Here is a 10,609-nt window from a genome sequence, read left to right on the forward strand (position 1 = left end):
ATATTATGCTTAGAAAAAGTTTTGTCTTAGCAGTTGTCAACCCATTTCAGTTTTTTCTCAGTAGGCGAGTGATTGGGGGAAAATATAACAGATGGATTGTTATTTTACAAGAATTCGATCTCAAGTTCCTGTCAGCAAAATCTAAGAAATCTTTAGTATTTGCGGAATTAATCTCAGAGTTTCCTTGTGAAGAAGAAATGGTTTATGAGGAATCATTCCTTGATGAACATCTTTTCCTTATTTCTTCACAAGATCCTTGGTATGGAGATATTATAATATATCTTCAGACTTCAAAGTTTCCTCTCACTTTTTCAAAGGATGAGCGAAGAAAATTGCGTCACTTAGCTAAAAGTTATGTTATTATCAGTGACACTTTATATCGTCACAGGGTTGATTCAATCCTTAGACATTGCTTAACCTTAGAAGAAGTTGAGTCAGTGCTGAATGATTTCCACAGTGGAGCTTGTGGTGGTCATCTATCTGGGCTTGCTACAACCCAAAAAATCTTGTGTGCAGGTTATTTTTGGCCTTCGATTTTCAAATATTGTGTTGAAGCGGTCAAAAAATTCCATCCTTGTCAGGTTTATACTCAGAAAATGTGCGCTCATCCAACTCCGCTCTTTCCTGTTATTACCATCGGTCCGTTCACAAAGTGGGGCATTGATTTTACAACTTGTAACCCGCCTTCGACAAAGGGTCATAAGTATATTATTGTAGTAGTGGACTACTATACTAAGTGGGCCAAAGCTATGACCACTTTTCGGAATGATCGTGAAACAACAACCCCTGTTTCCATTCAACCAAGTCATTTCTTGTTTTGGTATTCCAAAGGAGATTTTCACTGACCATGGTAGTCATTTCCAAAACAAGATGATGGTTGAATTGGCTCTCAAGTTGGGTTTTTGGCAGGAGCATTCATCTCCTTACTATCCTCAAGCCAATGGTTAGGTGGAAGCCGTGAATAAATCCCTGAAAGTTATCATGTAAATGAAAGTTATCCAATTGACATACCATGTTATATCTTGCGCTTTGGGCATACCAGATGTTGGTTAAGACTGCTACGGGTTTCCCTCCTTTTCAACTAGTTTATGCTTTGGAATCAATCTTCCCTGTGGAATGTGAAATTCCTTCTCTTAAATTAGCTATAGAACTTCTTCCAAACATGTTATAAAACCAGCTCAAGAAAAGATAGAAAAGATAGATCAACGCCTTAGAATTTAGCCTCTTCGAAGGGGCAACCTCCTTTACATTACATAAATGAACAATTCTTCGATGATTCAAATGAAGAAACCTCTTTTCTATATATAGGAGTCTAAGGAGTCACAATATAATCCAGCCGACCTAACAATAATAATATAAAGCCACAAAAATAACAATAGAGGGATTCTATGGGGCACATAAATAACAATATGGGGGTAATAGGGGCACAACAATATAAATAAGGGGTATAACTACAATAGTAATGGGGTAATCACTAGTATTATAGGGACCCAACATGCCCCTCTCCTTCAAAAAAGTGTTGTCCTCAATGCTTGAGTAGTTCTGGATACTTCTGCATAAAATTCTCATCCTCCCATGTGGAATCTTCAGTGGATAAGTTCTTCCACTTGATAAGATACTCTGAAATTGATCGATTTCGTAGCTGTCGAGTTCTTGTTTCTGTGACTGCTTCCGGTTCCAATATAATTTTTCCTTCCTCGTCAAGTTCTGGCAATATTGTTTGAATTGGGAGCTTGTCGCCTATAACCTTCTTTAAACATGAAACATGGAAAACTGGGTGCAATCGAGAAGCTGCAGGAAGCTCCAATTTGTATGCCATAGTACCAATCTTTTGCAACACCTTGTACGGACCATAATACTTTGGTGATAATTTATTATCCTTCTTAGCTTGCTTTAGGGACATTTGCTTATATGGTTGTAGCCGTAGGAATACCCAATCACCTACATCAAAACTTCTTTCACTGCGATGTTGATCTGCCTGTTGTTTCATTCTATTTTGTGCCAACACGAGGTTATCCTTTAAGAGTTGGAGGACTTGTTGTTGATGTTCGATGTGATGTTCCACTGCCTGAACCTTAGAATTTTCTCTTAAATATGATGTGATGGATGGTGGTTGATACCCATAAAGTGCCATAAATGGGGTCATTTTTGTTGCTGTATGGAAGGAAGTGTTATACCACCATTCAGCCAGAGGCAACCATTTGACCCATTGTGTCTGTTTATCAGATACAAAGCAACGAAGATATCCTTCCAAACATTTGTTTACTATCTCAGTTTGCCCATCAGATTGAGGATGATAAGATGAGCTATGAGCTAACTGAGTACCAAGACAAGAAAATAATTCTGTCCAAAAATTTCCAGTGAAAATGGGATCTCTGTCACTTACAATAATCTTTGGGTTTCCATGTAGCTTTTGAACTGTTTCCATAAATGCAGTAGAAACTGTACTGGCTTTAAATGGATGTGATAATGCACAAAAGTGTGCATACTTGGTAAGTCTGTCAACTACCACCATGATGACACTCTTTCCCTCAGACTTGGGTAAACCTGTGATAAAATCCATTGAAACCTCCTCCCAACGTTGGCTTGGAATGGATAAAGGTTGTAATAGACCCGGTGTCTTAATTGTTTCAACTTTATTTTGTTGGCAAACCAAACATTTCGCCACAAACTTTTGAATATCTGATTTAAGGCCATCCCAAAAAAATTCCTTCTTAACCCTGTGGTAAGTTTTTAAAAATCCTGAGTGCCCTCCTAAGGGAGAAGTGTGCAATTCCATAAGAATCTTTTGTTTTAGCTGGGAATTCTTACAGAGGTATAAGCGATCTTTGTACCATAACGAATCATTTTGCCAGCTAAATGTATCAGAAGTACTGGAATCTTGTTGTAGCTTTCGAATAAGTGCCCACACTTCTTCGTCATTCTTCCATTCCTCCCTTGCTTCGTTTATCCAATCTGGTTGGATAATAGAAATGGCACACAACAATGCTTCCACATCCTCATCCTTTCTTGAGAGTGCATCTGCCACCACATTTTGCTTCCCTTTTTTGTAGATGATTTCAAAGTCATAACCCAACATCTTTGTGACCCACTTTTGTTGCTCTTCAGAGGATAATCTTTGTTCTAAAAAGTATTTAAGGCTATCATGATCCGTTTTTACCTTGAAGTGTCTTCCCATTAGGTAGGGTCGCCATTTCTTAAGTGCATGGAGTATTGCCAACATTTCCTTCTCATAAATAGCTTTGCTTAAAAACTTTCCCTTGATTGGACGACTTTCAAAAGCAATGGGTCTTTCATCTTGCATTAGAACAACACCAATTCCATTTCCTGAAGCATCACATTCCACAATAAAGGTTTTTGTGAAGTCCGGTGTAGCTAAGACCGGTGCTTGGCACATTGCCTCTTTAAGATGTTCAAAGGCCTTTGTTGCTTCCGGAGTCCATGAAAATGAATCTTTCTTCAATAATGTTGTTAGAGGTGCTGCTATTCTCCCATAATTCTTAACAAACTTGCGATAATACCCTGTCAACCCAAGAAATCCTCGCAGATGCTTTATGGATGTGGGGATTTTCCATTCCTTAATGGCTTTAATTTTGCTAGGGTCTACCTTAACTCCTTCATGAGATACAATATGACCCAAATATTCCACCTCCTGGACTCCAAAGAAACATTTGGATCTTTTTGCATATAATTGTTTCTCCTCCAATAGTTGTAGCACCCTGTCAACATGTTCAACATGATCCTTCCAAGACTTGCTGTAGATTAGTATATCATCAAAAAATACTAACACAAATTTTCTAAGGAATGGTTTGAAAATTGAATTCATCAAACCTTGAAATGTTGAAGGTGCATTGGTAAGGCCAAAAGGCATGACCAAAAATTCATAATGACCCTCATGAGTTCTAAATGCCGTTTTCGGAATGTCTTCAATCTTCATTCTGATTTGATGATATCCCGAACGAAGATCCAACTTAGTGAAGTAAATTGATCCATGCAATTCATCCAGTAATTCATCAATGACAAGAATGGGGACTTATTTTTAATGGTGAGCTTGTTGAGCTCCCTATAATTCGGACACATGCGCCATGATCCATCCTTCTTGTGCACCAATACTATGCGAGCTGAGAAAGAACTTTGACTCGGTTGAATTATACCAGCCTCTAGCATTTCTGTAACCATACGTTCAATTTCACTTTTTTGGACATAGGGATATCTGTACGGCCTGATGTTTGGAGGAACACTTCCTGGAATCAGATGAATAGCATGATCATGATCACGCATAGGTGGGAGACCTTTGGGAGTCTCAAATACCTTGGAATGATTGTCCAGGACTTTTTGGAGATCTAGAGAAATAGATGATTCCAATGTGGAAACATCTAGTGAACATAATTGTGCAATTACACCTCTTTTCTCCTTTTTTAGAAGCTTTGTCATGCCATTAGAGCTGATTATCTTTCCTGGTTTCCCTGCAATACCCCTTAATTCAACTTCCTTTCCTTCCGTAGAAAATTTGATGAAAAGTTCTTGAAAATTAAAAGCTATTGTACCCAAGGATTGTAGCCATTGGACTCCTAGTACAACATCAGCACCTCCCATTGGAATGGAAAGCATTGGGCTAGTCAATACATATTCTCCCATGGATAGCTTGATATTATGGCACTTTCCAGAGCAATTTATTGTTCCTCCATTTGCAATCATCACTTGACACTCTGGTGCTGGATATAGGAAGCAATTCAATTCTTTTGCTACCCTACAATGAATAAAATTGTGGGTGCTTCCTGAATCAATCAACACTATTACCTTTTTCTTCTTGATTTGTCCTTCTATCTTGATGGTTTGAGGAGTGGTAATTCCCGCCAATGCATTACAAGATATGGTCGGATTTATTTGTTCTTCATCTAGGCTTTGTTCCTGGAGTATATCCTCTTCTTTTGACCTTTCTTGCTCCTTTTCTTCTTCCTCTTCACAATCTATGTAGAATAATTTCTTCTCAGCACACTTATGACCTTTTGTGTATTTGCTATCACAACTGTAACAAAGCCCTTTTGCTCTTTTTTCTTCCAATTGTTGTGGTGTCAACCTTATAGGTTGTGGAAGACTAGGGGCAACAACACTTCCGTCTTTATAGTTGTGAGTGGTATGCTTCCTAGTTGCCATAATTTTGCTTTCCATTTTTCTTGCTAACCTGAATGCCTTCTCTAATGAATCAGGTTCCCAAAGGCGAACATCATGTTGGATATTATCCTTTAAAGACCCTATGAACACATCAATCCTATGCTCCTCTGGAATATCTTTTACCCTTATGTTCAATTTTTGGAACTCCTCAATGTGCTCCATTATTGAACCCTTTTGTTTGAGACTTATCAATTGGCTAAAAAAAGTGTTGCTTTTTGTATCCTCATAATGTGCTATCAATTCTTCCGTAAAAATTGCCCAAGTGATAAATTGTTTACGAGAACAAAGCCATTGATACCATACAAACTGATTTGGTTCCAAATATAAAGTTGCCATACGTACCTTTTGTGTGTTTTGCACATTATTGAGATCGAAGAATTGCTCCATCTGTAATATCCATGTGGTGGGATCCTTGCCATCAAACTTCCTCATATCGATTTTTGGAACATGGTGAGTCTTCGATCCAACATTAGAGTCTATGGAATCATGATTAACATTTCTTTTGTTCTCATCATGAGTTTCCTTTAGTACCCTTTCACCCTTAGTGACCATTTCTTGTAGCAACTTATTCATATTTATCTTCAATTCTTCCATCTTATCATCCACGCCATCAATTTTAGCGTCCATGCCATTCACCTTAGCTTCCATGCCATCCATCTTAGATTCTACACCTTTCTTTAAACCATCCATCTTAGCTTCTACATCTTTCCTTAAACCATCCATTTTAGATTCTGTTGCTTTTTGTGCAAGTGACACTTGTTGCACTTGTTCTTGTAATTTTGATATATCATATAGCATTTCTTCTTCTTCTTCATGAGTCATGCTAGAGCTTTCAGGTTCCTTACTAGGTGTTTGCATTTTCTTTCCTCGGGGCATCAGTTACCGATAATAATGCTCTATTATGCCCTTTGAATTCCTTCAAAATAAATTTTCAAACCAAGCTTAAGCAAAAATTTAAGAAAATCTACACACCTTTTTTCACTTTGTAGGAGCTCAATATTTCCTCTGATGTATCTCTGTACTTTTCGATCATCTAGTTTTGAATTTGTGACCTGCAGTAGCCCTCTGTGTCCTCTTTCCAATGCCACAAGTTTGACCCAAATTGGATTCTCCAAGGAAGAGTTATGTGAAATCTCCCACAGTGACTTGATTATAGACTAGTTTAGTAGAGCGAACTTGTGCGATGTGCCATGAGTCACTTTTTCGATCTTTGGATCTGAAAAATGCATACAAGAAACTACAGTCCATCCTCTTTTTTTACCTTCTTATGAAATTTCAATCCGATCCCCAGAAAGAAAGTTATGACGATTTTCCCCAGGTCACATGTTTTGAATGTAATTCAGGAGTCTACAAAAAGATCAACTTCCTCAGATCATATCTCCGAAAATATGGCGCGAAAAGCTCTGAAATTTGGACCCAATGTTCAACGCGATTTCTTCTCAAATGGGTTTTGTTTGCGACTTCTGAAACGTCATAGAAAAAAAAGTTATAGCGAAAATACCACGATGACCTGTTTGGAGCAGCGAAAGCCTAGAATCCAAAGCTCTGATACCAAATGTTATGAAACCAGCTCAAGAAAAGATAGAAAAGATAGATCAACGCCTTAAAATTCAGCCTCTTTGAGGGGGCAACCTCCTTTACATTACATAAATGAACAATTCTTCGATGATTCAAATGAAAAAACCTCCTTTCTATATATAGGAGAGTAAGGAGTCACAATATAATCCAGCCGACCTAACAATAATAATATAAAGCCACAAAAATAACAATAGAGGGATTCTATGGGGCACATAAATAACAATATGGGGGTAATAGGGGCACAACAATATAAATAAGGGGTATAACTACAATAGTAATGGGGTAATCACTAGTATTATAGGGACCCAACAAAACACTTCCAGCCTTGAAGAACGCCTTGTTTATTTGAAACGTCATGATGAGAATTGTTGAGATGCAACCACAATTAATGAAGCTAATAAAAAGAGAGTAATATCCAATATGATAAGGTTGTGCATCTTATGGTTTTCTCTGAAGGTGAACTTGTCCTGGTCTATGACCAAGAAAAAGACACCTTGGGGGGCGGTAAGTTCAAACACATGTGGTATGGTCCTTTTATCGTTAAAAAGGTCTTGAAAAAAGGAGCTTATGAATTGGTTGATTTTGATGGAAACGAGCTATCGGAGCCTATAAATGGGGTCTACCATAAGAAGTATTATGCCTAGGCTTTTACCTAGCATTTGCTTGGTCTTGTAGATATCGTATATATTTATGAATATTTGTCTATAGGTTTCATAGTTATATTGATATTTTGGATTTTCTTTGGTAGGTATCGATTGATGATTTGGTATCTATAGGGTTCACCAATGGTTCTAGTCGACATACCTGTAATTTGGCTTCCACAACTTGGGTGATTTACTATCCATTCGGTCAGTTGTTGGTTTCAAGAGGAATATGTATCGGCCCTGCTTCAAAAAATGTTGTCGAATATACTGTTGTTGTTAACTTACTATCTGAAGAAATTTCTCTTGGTATTGATTCATTAGTAGTATACTTGGATTCACAACTGGTGGTGTCTCAGTTAAAAAACGTGTATAATGTGAGAGATCCTTCTTTATATTTCCAATTTATGAGAGTGTGTTTATTACAAAGATCGTTTAATTTTATCACATTCATTCATATTCCATGATTAGAAAATTCATTTGCTGATTCCATAGCTAATCAAGCATTAGATTTACATGTCACATTAAAATAAAAAAAATAAAAAATCATCTGTATATATGGTCGTCACATCATGAAACCGTCTGTATATAGATAGAAGTTATATGTTCAAAATATTATACAAAATCGGAAAAAATGTCTTACAAAATTAGGGATTAAGCTCAATCATGTCTATAAAAAAGGCCAAGACATCTCTAATCTATATCTGTGGTCCCTTCTATGGATGTGCATCTCGGAAGAAGATGATGGCAGTAGCCACCCATCGGAAAACCCACACCCAATCTCGTGGTACTCCTACCACGCGTCTCTGCATTGCCTCTGGTAGATCCTTTATTGCTTCCATAAGTACCTAGTGAGCCAATCTCTCCAAGTTCCTTTGTATGGCATGGAGAATTCTCTCAGTCTTAGCTATGACACCCTCCACGTCTCTTCCACAATGCCTATGCCTGGGTAGACCCTCAGGTCTTACTGGTCCCACATCTGTATCATGATTAAACAATTTTGTAATATTTTTCTCTCATCAAAACATATTTCACTTCATATTTTTGAAATCCAAAAAAATCAAGTAACATTAAAAACTTAAAAATAATTTTACCAATGGCACCCCATGCAGCACTGGGTGGAAGCACTAGATATGGATCCGCTCTGAAATCCATGACTACATAGGGGTAGTCCTCGATGGAAATGACTTGTTGTTCCCACCAAAGGAAAAACTCGTCATCAAATGTCATTCTAGGGACCTCACCACCCCCTAGTCTCTTCATTAAGTCAACCCATCTACCTATCCATGGATCTCTTGGGCTGCTGATGGTGGAAATCACTTTGGGTCAAAGTCCTGGTAGTCTCTCAAAGAATAAAGTACAAAGAATAGTACCATACCCAAAATGTTTGGTATTACTCTTCTTGATGGAAGTAAGTTGTTTTTTTTTTTTCAGATTGGTTAGGAGGGTTGTGCACCAGTCAAAAACTGTGGTAAGGAAATCTACTGCTAAGCTCATTGTAACACAAGAATCTTGGTGCAATGAGGTTGATCCTACTACCCTCACAATGGTAAAAAGGAGAATCCTGAGGGGCAGACTTTCCACATTCTTGATTGGGATTTGTGTCCCTACCTTCTCATTGTTTCCGGGGCAGTAAATGTGAATGTAATCATCCACACTAAGGCTTCCTCGGGCCTTCCCTTGCAAATTGACTGGCTCTCCTCTCCGGGAAAGTCCAGTAATGAAGTATATGTCTTCTACTTCAATACACAGGGGCATCTGATCAATCATGAATGCATATTCTTCTGGATCCCAGTAGTTGACGAGCATTTCTAGCAACCTTGTATTGGTTTTCATATTTGGCATTTTGAAAAAATTCAACAATCCACATCCTCTCAGTGCATCCAGTGCTAATGGATCATTCATAACTTCATTATCTACTGCACTGTGCTCTCTTTCCTTCCAAGTAATTGTCATCCTATAAGTTCAAGCATTTTCATCCATTAAAATCCACGATTTAAATTTTTTCACTGCGTGCACGCGGGTTCGCTTTATAGACAATCGCGTATAGGGCTTCCAAATATGCGACTTCGATATACCCAACCTGTGTACGCATAGAGTAAAAATCCAAAAATAAATCTTTCATTGTAAAATTATTGAAAAAAGACTTGAAATGCATAAAATTTCATTGAGAAACCGAATTAGGAGATTACTTGGAAGATTGATAGTTGTTATGGTTGAGAAATTTGGTGGATTGTGGTCATCAAATTTTTCTCCAGAGCTCTTGCACTCAATTTTTTAAAACACAAATGAGGCTTGGTAATTCAAAAGGTCTTTTTATAAGTTGTAATTTCAAAAACTTTAAAAAACCCATTTTTGCAAAGTTTATGTTTTATTTTAATTTTATAAACTTTGTGACCTTTTGGATTTGAGTGCTGGGATAGGTTGTTTTTCAGGTTAAATTGGAGACTTTGAGATGTTTTTTACCACTTCGATTCCATGATCGATGACCCATCATGGCAGATATCATTTTCATCACTGGAATTTAGGGGGGGAAGATCAATTTTTCTGTTGTATTGTGCATTCTAGCCTCCATTCTGCGATATGTTTCCATAGGGTCGAATCCATTGTGTTATGATTTTTAAACCATTTTCACTCGCCGACTTATAAAATCATGACATGATGGTAGATCCATCCTTTACATGGGTTTCCTAATTATATCCTCGCTAGAATATGTTGCCCATGTTGCAAAGATTGAGTAGGCTTGAGAGTCATATTTAGTCCCGCCATGAATTTTGCGATGAAGCTTCATTATCCTTCTTCTTCTCTATCTTTCTAGCTTTATACCCTAGAGGCTCCCAGATGTTGCATTGTACTGCTACATTGCATGTTGACTATTTGTATCTTTTGGCCTTAAGCCGACTTCACTTGGACTGGTGTATAAGCCACTTTTTGACAATGTTTTTTTTGCAAAATCAACCTTGCAATCACTTAGCCTCTGCAACTTGACACCTTATGGCAGTGGAAATAACATTCCTTTGAGTGTCATTGACTAGTTTCATCACCTTGCATTTAGCATAGGAATGTTCCACTCCCAGGAACTAACACATCTATATTTGGACACTCGTTCTTTCCAATGTACCATAGACATTCTTTTATTCCTTTTCAGTCTTTTTAAATATGAAAAAGACAAAAAATTATATATTCCAAAAAAAATAACGGGAACGGGACTTTAC

The sequence above is a fragment of the Pinus tabuliformis genome, chromosome 9 (assembly GCF_031772625.1).
Source record: "Pinus tabuliformis cultivar Carrire ecotype Pingquan chromosome 9, CPIR1, whole genome shotgun sequence".
Classification (NCBI taxonomy): Eukaryota; Viridiplantae; Streptophyta; class Pinopsida; order Pinales; family Pinaceae; genus Pinus; species Pinus tabuliformis.